The sequence below is a fragment of the Pteropus alecto genome, unplaced genomic scaffold (assembly GCF_000325575.1).
Source record: "Pteropus alecto unplaced genomic scaffold, ASM32557v1 scaffold63, whole genome shotgun sequence".
NCBI classification, from domain to species: domain Eukaryota; kingdom Metazoa; phylum Chordata; class Mammalia; order Chiroptera; family Pteropodidae; genus Pteropus; species Pteropus alecto.
In genome coordinates, this window is record NW_006434897.1 from 3,953,441 (window position 1) to 3,963,630 (window position 10,190).

The window sequence follows — 10,190 nt, forward strand, 5'->3', positions numbered from 1 at the left end:
TTATTTTATAGAAACTTTAATTTATTGAGCATGCCTTATTGAGATGTAGTACATACATTGAAGCAATATGTTTAATTGTTATTATGTTGAATAAAACATCTTGTTATATTCATATTATTAGAATGTGCTGTAATAGCACCTGAGTTACAAACACATTTTAGGTATATGTAAGACCTGCTTAGCCTGAATGTGAACTGCGCAATATAAAGATAAATAGGCACTCAAAATAAATAGATTTTTATCTTCTCTGACCTGGGTAATAAAAGAGATTCCTCCAACTTAGATCAAACATAGCTCTATTATTTACTTAGTTATTAACTTACAAAAACTATATGTAAACATGAAGCCAAGTCCAGTAAATATATGTATCTCCATCTGTGATCGTTCTTGCACTGAAGATTTTATTCCAGTAGAATAAGATGTGTACAGTCTAGAGTCAGAGTTGGTAGTGGCACGTGTTCATACCAAAAATGCTTGAAGAAGAACTCGATTCTGCTCATGTAAGCAAGATTTTTTTTCTTCTGCTATGATTATCCTGGAGTAATTACCATAGTAAACGCTGTGGTACCACTAACACCCACATAGTCATATCCTTCTGTTTATGTGAAAAGCAGCACCGATGAGTTGGAACTCAATTTTTTACATGAATACATTATTCAAAAATGTGAACACAGCTAAAATTTTATACCATAAACTTGAAGATTATAATTTTTTTCAATTGTTTCAAAACAAGCTATGTAAAAGGATATGAGAGAAAATTTTTAATAAAGGTTAGATCAGTTTGTAACCTAGTATTTGTACATATTTTGACTCTCATTTTTATTATCTTTTATTTGTTTATACCTAAAACTTCCACTATATATGGAATTTCACTATTATGTTTTAAAAATAGAGCCGTATGATACAGCTTAAGTTTGTGGCTAGCATTTGGAAAACAAGTTATTTTTGAGCCATACATATGTATGACAAAGTCGCAGATTTGGTACATTAATTAATATTAATATTATAGCTCATACAAAACTTCTCAGATTCTACTGAGACACAGACTCAGCTCTAATTCTTAAGACTTGGTAGTAGTGAGATCAAGTCCTAGTTAAGTCACATTCTTTACTAGCTCTGAACCTGTAGATTTTAACTCTGTATAAGCCTTAATCTCCCCATCTGTAAAATTAATATAGTAATAATAAGATGACATTTAAAGTTTAGTCTTTGAGAGTAAGGTTTTTTTTTTAAATAAAAATTAGAAAACAATCATGAAAGCAAATGTTACACAATAGATACTCAGCAACTGGTAGCTATGAAAGATCATCATCTATCATCATATTTCTGATGAACTACTGAAAATAAATGAACTCATGCATAAATGAACATTAAAGTAATAATAATAAGTTTTTTTCTTGTATTTAATAGGGCAATGTTTCAGAGCTTTAAAGTTTCTCCCAAGAGGGGCTTACTATTTATAGAGAATTGAATTAGTATTCCCCCGTCTATATGAGCCTTTCCAAAGTATTTTGGAACCTGGATTGCTTTTAAATAGACTTTAATGTCCAGAGATTGGGTCAGTCCACAGTCTCTTCTTGTAGCACACACATGTACACACATGCAATGCGTAACTAGTAAAGCTACTGGTTATTCTGTACTTCAGAATATATGTTATATATGTTTGATATTCTTTTCTACCTAAAATTCAATATGATAGTAGCAACATCATCAAATCAGCAAAATCATCACAATAACTAATATCAAGTAAATAAAAGCTTATTATGTAGCATATCTCCATTCTTCACATGTATTAACACATTTAATCCTGGCAGTCCTATAAAGTAGTAGTATAATTGTTCAAATTTGACACAGGAAACTTTAGGCACACAGAGTGAAGTAAAGTGGCAAAATGCATATATTATTAAGTACAAGACAGGATTTGAAATCAGGCAGGCAGGCTCTAGAGCCCTTTGCTATAAATGACTTTCTATAGCTTAATTAATACCATTAACAATTATAAATCCATGTTCTTTTGGTCAAATAAAAGAGTTGTGTAAGATTCTGTTATGATCATTGACTACGAGTGATTGTAATTAGCATATTATTTTTTGGATTGGAAAATATGATAACCAGGCATTTCTTGATGGAAAGATCATATTTGAATTCTCTCCAAAATATTTTAACGACTTATTTTTAAGGTCTAGATAAGTTATCAGAAAGTCATATAGGATAACATTTCATTTAAACTTCTCTATCAGTTTTTCTCTAACTAAACTAAACACCTTAACTGACATCTCACCATTGAAGATGTTTAGGTGGAAAATAAGCATATGAAAAGATGCCCCACATATTATGCCATCAAGGTTATACAAATTAAAACTACTACCCACCTATTTGAGTGGCCCAAACGTGGACCACTGATAAAAGCAAATGCTGCAGAGGATGTGGAACAACAGGAACGCTCATTCCTTGCTGGTGGGAATGCAAAATGATACAGCTACTTTGGAAGAGACTTTGGCAGTTTTTTTAATAAAAACTAATTACAGAACTAACTACATTCTTACCATAAGATCCTGAAGTTGTGCTTCTTGTTATTTACAAAAAGGGGTTGGAACTTTTTCTTTCCTAGTAATCTTTCAATTAAATAGTTAATTTCTAATTTTATGATACCTCAGAAATAATCGTCTAATAGGATTGTGCTATCAGAGATTATCTAGTTTAAATCACTAATTTTACATTTCAGGAAAATTAAGCCTAGGAGAATAACTGTCACCTAAAATCATGTAGTTAATTAGAGACATACCAGAGATTGTTACCCCTCAGTGAGGAGGTGTTTAAATTGGAACCAAGGAAATAAAGTTTCAATTCATACTGAGAAATAATAACACTCAGTGATTACAACGCAGACTTTATGGAAAGAATGTCTGTTTAAAATACCCAGCACCATCACTTACTAACTTTATGAACTTGACAAAAATTTTCATTCCTGAATCTCATCTATGAAATGGAAATAATAATATTTCTTACCTAGGAGATCTATTTTGAGGATTAAGTGGGGTAGTAAATGTAAAGCATTTATACTAATACCTGGCACAAAGCAGTTTGTTTTTCAATGTAATTTATACTCATTGTAGGAACTTTTGTAAAATACGAAATAATAAGAAATAGAATGAATCATTGATAATCTTAATTCCTAAAACTATTAGCTATATACTTGAAGATTTTTCATTTTAATTTTTCATTCCATTTACATTCTGTTTTTCATTTATGTTTTTAAAATTTATTTTGCACAATTAGGCTTAGAAATCTGATTTGTGGCAACATAGAGGTCTAGCTATCATAAATTCCATTTGTTAAAAAATATCTAAAAATACCCAAACAAGGCAAAACAACAACAAAAACTAAACATCTTTTTAATGTATGAATGTGTTTTCAAGAAAATAAGGAATTCAGTTGAGTTCAGGGTCTAAGCCATATGACAAATGAAGAGAATTAATTAGTGCCGAAGATGTCACTTGGCCTGGGGACATCTACATTTAGATTCTGACTGGTCTGGAGATTTGCTTTTGATGGTCTTTGGCATATGTGTGAAAAGGTTTGGGTCTCTGCAGTTAGGAGTCTGTTCTCTGGATGCATAAAGCTTGAATACAAAGAGGGCTATAATCAAGAGCAAATTAAAACAAACAAACAAACAAACAAACAAAAATTAAAGACTACAGAGAATAAAGGAAATCTATCTCAGCCTGGATGAGGTGGAGGATCCAAAAATCTCTTGAGAATTCATGAGAATTCTGATGTAGAAATAGAGCCTTAATTTATGCTATTCACATGGTACAGAGAAAAAGGAGGCAAGAATAAACTTAAAATGAACCCAGAGTTAGTAGTGTTTCCAGTTATTTTTTTTACAAAAACAAAATCTTTCTGGAATATTATGTTTTCAACCCAGGCTCATAATGATTACCGCAGAGAGAAGACCAAACAATATAAGCACAATCACATAATACAGTTACAAAATACACAAAGAAACAAGAGACCATGGGTAAGAAATTATAAAGCAAAATGTAAAATAAATATGATTAATATGTTTAAATAAGTAAGATAGTCAAAATTATTAGTAAAAGCATAAGATCCTCAAAAATGACTAGATGAAATTAGGAAAATAAACTAAACAGAAAACAAAACATAAAAAAAAACAACTTCTGGAAATAAGAAAAATAATATTTGAGATAGAAACTCATTGGAAAGATAGCAGAATAAGCACAGCTGAAGAGAAATATTGAAAAATTGGTTCTCTGAACAGAAACAAAAATGAAAATGTGTGTGTATGCTTAATATATATATGTTTATTATAAGTTTTACTGATATAAATATATGTAGCGTACAATTTACAAATAATAAAATATTATTTATTACTTTAGTGCATATACCATATCACCAGTTGATTCTCACAGAATGTCTTCATTTTATCAAACTCTCATATACATAAATCAACCTATGATCAAGTGATGTGGCATCCCAAATCACTAACTCTTTATACAATAAAAGTATTATAATTTAGTCTGATATGTAACCTATTGTTAAGGAATTTCTCCCTCTTATAAAATTTGTATTCATTTAACTGAAAATCTTTTCAACTTCAGTAGATACAACACACTTTTAGGTTTAATCTGCATTTTTTATATTTTCTCCATTACTTTCTTAAACCTAGATAAACAACAAAAAATTAAATCAAAGTTTATGTTTACTGAATTCCATCAATGTAAATATTCTCATCATAGTTAATTTCAAGTTATCAGTATGATGTCACTTAACAGAGTTAGGAAAAGTGTGCAGTAACACATCATTGTGTAATTTTATATAGTAATATATAGTATTTCTATCACATAGATACAGATAAAATAACATCTAAGAACATAGTTAATAATAAAATAATTGGGAACATGAGAGCATTGAATTTATTATCTTTGTCTTTAATATAATGTATGTAATTGAAAGTTTATATAATTTAAGTTTTAATAATGGCTGTATTTAACTACTGCTTAATAAATTCTCGAAAAGAGAACAATCTACTGTCACTAGGCAGGTAAGAGCATGGTGCCAGGCTTCTGCTTTTGTCTGTCATTACTGGGCAGTTTCTATTTATTTGCTCCAGAGTTCTCCTAAGAAGGATGGGAGAGTAAGAGAAGGTATTGGTTGTGCAAGATTAAGAAGGAGACTGGAAATTTCACACTTCTCTGTTCATTAACTTTTAGTAAATATATATATTTTTAATTTAATTGTATTATTAGTTTCAAGTATATAGTACAGCAAATATTTTTTATTTCATATACGCCTCCCCCGCCCCCTAACTCTCACGGGACTCATGCTTCCCAGTGAGGATTCTCAGGGGTTCTCTGAGGGCACCTTGGATATCTTATTGTTCCTCTTTTTGCAGGCATTTAAATGGAGACTGCTTCTATTCTGTTAAGTCAGTTGCTGCTACTGCAGTCTTTCCAAATTACTTGAAATCTTGTATCTTATTTTAGATCATTTTTTTCATTCCTTTTTGTTACCATTTTCTCTATTCTTATGCCATTAATAGTGGAGTGGGAGGTGGCTACTGGAGGGGTAAATTTAATAAATTCCTAGTGTCAGTACTTCCATATGTAGTCAGAAATATCAACAGATAGTTCTTAAACATTTGTCATGATCCTAGGGCTCACCAAATATAATTAAAACTGAGAAAATACAGAATATTGAATATATATATATGAATGAATATATATATATATATATATTCTCTTAGGTGTGCTAAGAAAAAGAGCAATCCTATATCTTCAGATATGCAAAATTTATAGGCATCAGAGTCTAAGGATTTGATAAGGTCTAATCCCCTGGGATGTTAATAAATATTACTGTGGTGTCAGGTACTCCATCTTAGTATGTACATCACATAAAATCATTTCTAACCTTCTCAGTACATTCATCATCTTGTATATTGCTGTAAATCATTCCCACTGAACTACTTCAAAATGTTTTACATGTAACACCCCTAGGTATTCAATTAGGCACTGGGATTTGCGGAAAGGTGTCGAATGTAAAGGGAGAAGAGGTAGAAAATGGAATTGGATATAACATGCCTCTTGCTGTCAGGCACAATTTCTTTTCCTCAAATAGCCAGAAAGCCTGTTACAGGTTTCTAACGATATATAAAGAAGGTGATGAATGGAAAAAGACATAAGCCTAGTAGTGTGTTCTAGACATATAAAAATTAGATTTTTTTGAAATTTAATAACTGAGTACTAAATTACTAAAATAACCGAAAGGCATATTTTAAAAACTATATTTTCTATTCTTATTTATTTGGAAGAACATTGAAGATAAATAAGAGTGTAGGCGTTTATTCACAATAGCACAATAAAAGTAATTATACCATTCTTCACTTCAGCTTTTCCTAAATTTGAATGTAATGCTTGTAGGAATCTAGTTGAAAAGTAGTGTTAGACTTATTTCTAAGTTCAACTGGTTACAACACTGTGATAAATACACTTTCAAACTTGTAATATTGCCCAATTTCACATTGTGGAATCGAGTCATTTTTCTACTGCTTTGTTGATATATATTTAGAGTGGACAGACATCTTTCAAAATGACTACCCTGATGTTTGTGTAACTCATCTTTCCATCTTTATGAATCATCCCATCCCTGTATACATCTGTGTTGCACGTATCATGAATTACTTAGGAGTTCTTAGAATCATTATTATTTTATACTTAGATTTTTTTTTTCACTTGCAAGTGGACTTGTTCTCTCTGCAAGAACAATTTTCTCTCTTTTACTGTCCTATTAGAACCGTCTTATTCTTTAATAATTGTTCAAATGCTATTTTCTTTAGGTAACCTTTCCTATATAACAATTCTTTCCTTAACCTGATGTGTTTTCCTGCGGATTCCTCCTTTTGGTTTTTCCACAGCATCCTTTGCTTAATGCTGAACCTATGAATCTGTATTGTAGTTAGTTATTTTCTTGGTTCTAACCCACTAAACCCTTTAGGGCATGGATTGTGTCTTCTCTTTATTCTTAACAAAAAGGAGGTATTCGTTAACATTAATAGTTAGGTAATTTCCTCTAATGAGGTATTTTGTTCTGATAGAATTAGGCATTGATAAAAGAGCGAGGTGGGAAGAAAATACATTACAGAAGGTGGAAAAATTATTGTTATTCTGCACAAGTTTACTAAATTAGTCTGTTTTAACTATAATCCAGTTGGAGATGATATCCATGTGGGAAATTAAGGTACTCAGTGCATTGTAATTGTGAACTGAAGTAGAAGAAAAGTTTATGTCTGATGGGATATCACACTCCTGGAAGGAAATACTTCCCTCTTTTTTATATAGTGAATAATAAAGGTATAAAGCAAGAAGAGATTTTTTTCTCTCTATTTTTCACTTTTTCCTATCTCTTGTTCTGTCTTTGTTAAGTAATGAGTTCTAAAATGTTCCTTAAAGTCCACAAGATTTGAAGGGTTTTAATAAAAGCTCTAGAGGTAAGTGTAACCAGATCCTGTTTATGGAACTCACAACAGGGTCAGTGCATTGCCAGATGGAAGAGTAGATAAGATAAATAATGAGCAGATTTTGTGAATATTATCAAATCTGATTTTAAATCCCAAAATCTTTTGCCTAAATTGGTATATGTGGATTTCATTTAGTTGCAAGAGAGAATGTTAAAAAATACACATTCCTGAATAAATGTTTTGGTAACTTTTCAAAGATATTAGATATGCTTGATTTTTCATTTAATTATTTCTGCCCAAGAAAACACTTTATGTTGCTCTGGTCATCCACAAATAATATGTCTTGACATTTAAAATCTGAAGAGTAACTAGATTTTAATAATCATTAGAAATAATGAATGCTTTGTTCTATCGAAGATTTACTTCCTCGATGTTCAGAATTTGAAATACTTTATATGTGTTTATTGTTGGAAAGGTCATTCAAGTTTGAGGAAATCTAAACATGACCTTAAAATTTCCACCTTTTAGCATCCATGCGAGTATAATTAGTTGTTATTGTAATTTGATTATTATCACAAATAATTAGAGAATACTTTCCTTGATAATTCTTAAAGAAAAAAAACTATTTGTCTATTTATGTTTCCTTTTAAAAAGTTTTGAATTTTGTATTATGGCTCCTTCCTTAACATTTTTTTTCCCTTAGGGATTCAAATACCATGACTGCAACTTGTACATTGAAAATAATTTACACACCTACTAAGTAGATTTGATTAACATTTTCACAATGTTCCTGGCATGGCAGAATGATTTTAGAAATCAGTTTAATTCATTCCCTAGTATCTATAGCAAAGTAACATTGAGTACTGCCAAGACAGTATAAGAAGAATAAAAAGTAACTGAGAAGGACATCTGAATTGATGAGAAAGATGAAACAATAACCCCCCTACATAGCTAACCTATTCAAACTTTGCTTTCTAATAGCTTTATGAAAACACACTGATATTTGGAAAATTGGACTGCACCTAAAATGGCAAGTGGTACAAATTAGGACTCCTGGGAGGAACAGCAAAATAACAAACCGAAAAAAGTAGAGAGAAGGGAAGAGGCAATTTTTCATTTTATATTAGGTATCAGCAAATTTTATGTTAAACTATGTGTTGTTACTAAATTCTCACTTTCTAATTTCTTTCTTATTTTTTCAGCGTCCATAAATAAAGTTTTATTGGAACACAACTAGGCCGATTTACTTTTATACCTTCTTTGTCTCTTCTATTTTCCACTATTCTTTTTTTTAATTTTTAAAAATTTTTTATTTTTTATTTATTTAATTTTTAGATGAGACAACCCTTGGTTGACCTCACAGATTGCAAGGACCTTGTCAGTTTACAATCCCTTATTTTTAAAAAAAATTTTTTATGCCTATAGCACCTGGTCTTCCTAGGTGGTCTCCCATCCAAATACTAAAAAGGCCCGACCCTGCTTAGCTTCCAAGATCAGATGGGATCAGGCTTGTTCAGGGTGGCATGGCCATAGATAATTTTCTACTATTCTTGAGCTAACCATTATTTGTGATATGATAGAGAGAAAATAACAGATTAAGTTTTGTGACCCAGAAAATCAATTATCAGTGATAATGCCTATATTATCTGCAAGTTTGATGTTTTGGAGAGAGCAAATAACGATTTTTGGTATAGCATATGTCTGATGTATTTACATTTTCAGTATATCAGAATATCCATAGATTAAATTTTAGGGCATAATAACCATATTTATTAAAAGGCTAAAAAAAAAAAAAACCACTACTAGATGTTCTAACCTAACTAAAGTACTTTGAATAACACAAAGATTATCCAAATATTTTGCCAAGTCAGCTGCATTCTACTAACTTCTTTTTCTGACACTGGGGAATATTGGCATTGTCATTACATGAATTCACCATAAAGATGATCACTTTTACAAAATTGGAAATTTGGTGAACTGAAACACATGAGCATGAGTTTCCTCCTCATCTCTCTGCTTTTACCATCATCTACAGTATTATAAAAGGACAAAAGAGTCTTATGTTTTATTCATTCACTACAGATTTTTTAATTTGCATTTTTAGTGTTTTCCAAGGTGAAGGATAACAGAAGTGTGGCAGAGCTGAACATTGTAACTTTATTGTTCTTAGGGTCCTCTTAAAACTCTCAAAAAACATATCTGCCATAAAGTACTGCGTTTTTAACATCCCAAGTTACTAGCACATGTGCCATTTCCCTGTTTAAAAAAATCATATTTTATTCGAGTACAACCAATAAGTCTCCTTATGATGCTACAAAGATAAGGCGGTAGGAGCAGGAACAATCTTCAGGAGGAAATACAGATAGGCAGCTAACACTGATAAACATTTTAAATCATTACTTTGGTAAACAACAATTTGTGGAGATATAGACGCAGAAAATGAAGATAGTCAAAGCAATGTTTGGGGCACAGATGTTCATGTACTTAAATAAGATGGAAGAATTTTAGAGGCAGGGAAATATCTCAGAGGAAAGTTAAAAACAAACCAAACCAAACCAAAAATACACTAGCCATAACACATCTTGTTTTTTCAGACATTCCAGATTATACTGAAACATTGCTGACCTTGTATTTCAGTATAAACAACAATATCTAAAATTGAATTTTAATATATATGCATTCTTTCATCTCAGGTGAGAGAGAGAGAGAGAGA

General features: G+C 31.0%; 1 protein-coding gene and 1 pseudogene across 2 annotated transcripts in view; one reads left to right on the forward strand and one right to left on the reverse strand.

The window, feature by feature from the left end:
* GRID2 (glutamate ionotropic receptor delta type subunit 2) overlaps nt 1–10,190 on the forward strand; it is a 1,244,993-nt gene that overhangs the window by 258,976 nt on the left and 975,827 nt on the right. The window lies entirely within an intron of this gene.
* On the reverse strand, nt 8,894–9,012 carry LOC112478959 (annotated as a pseudogene).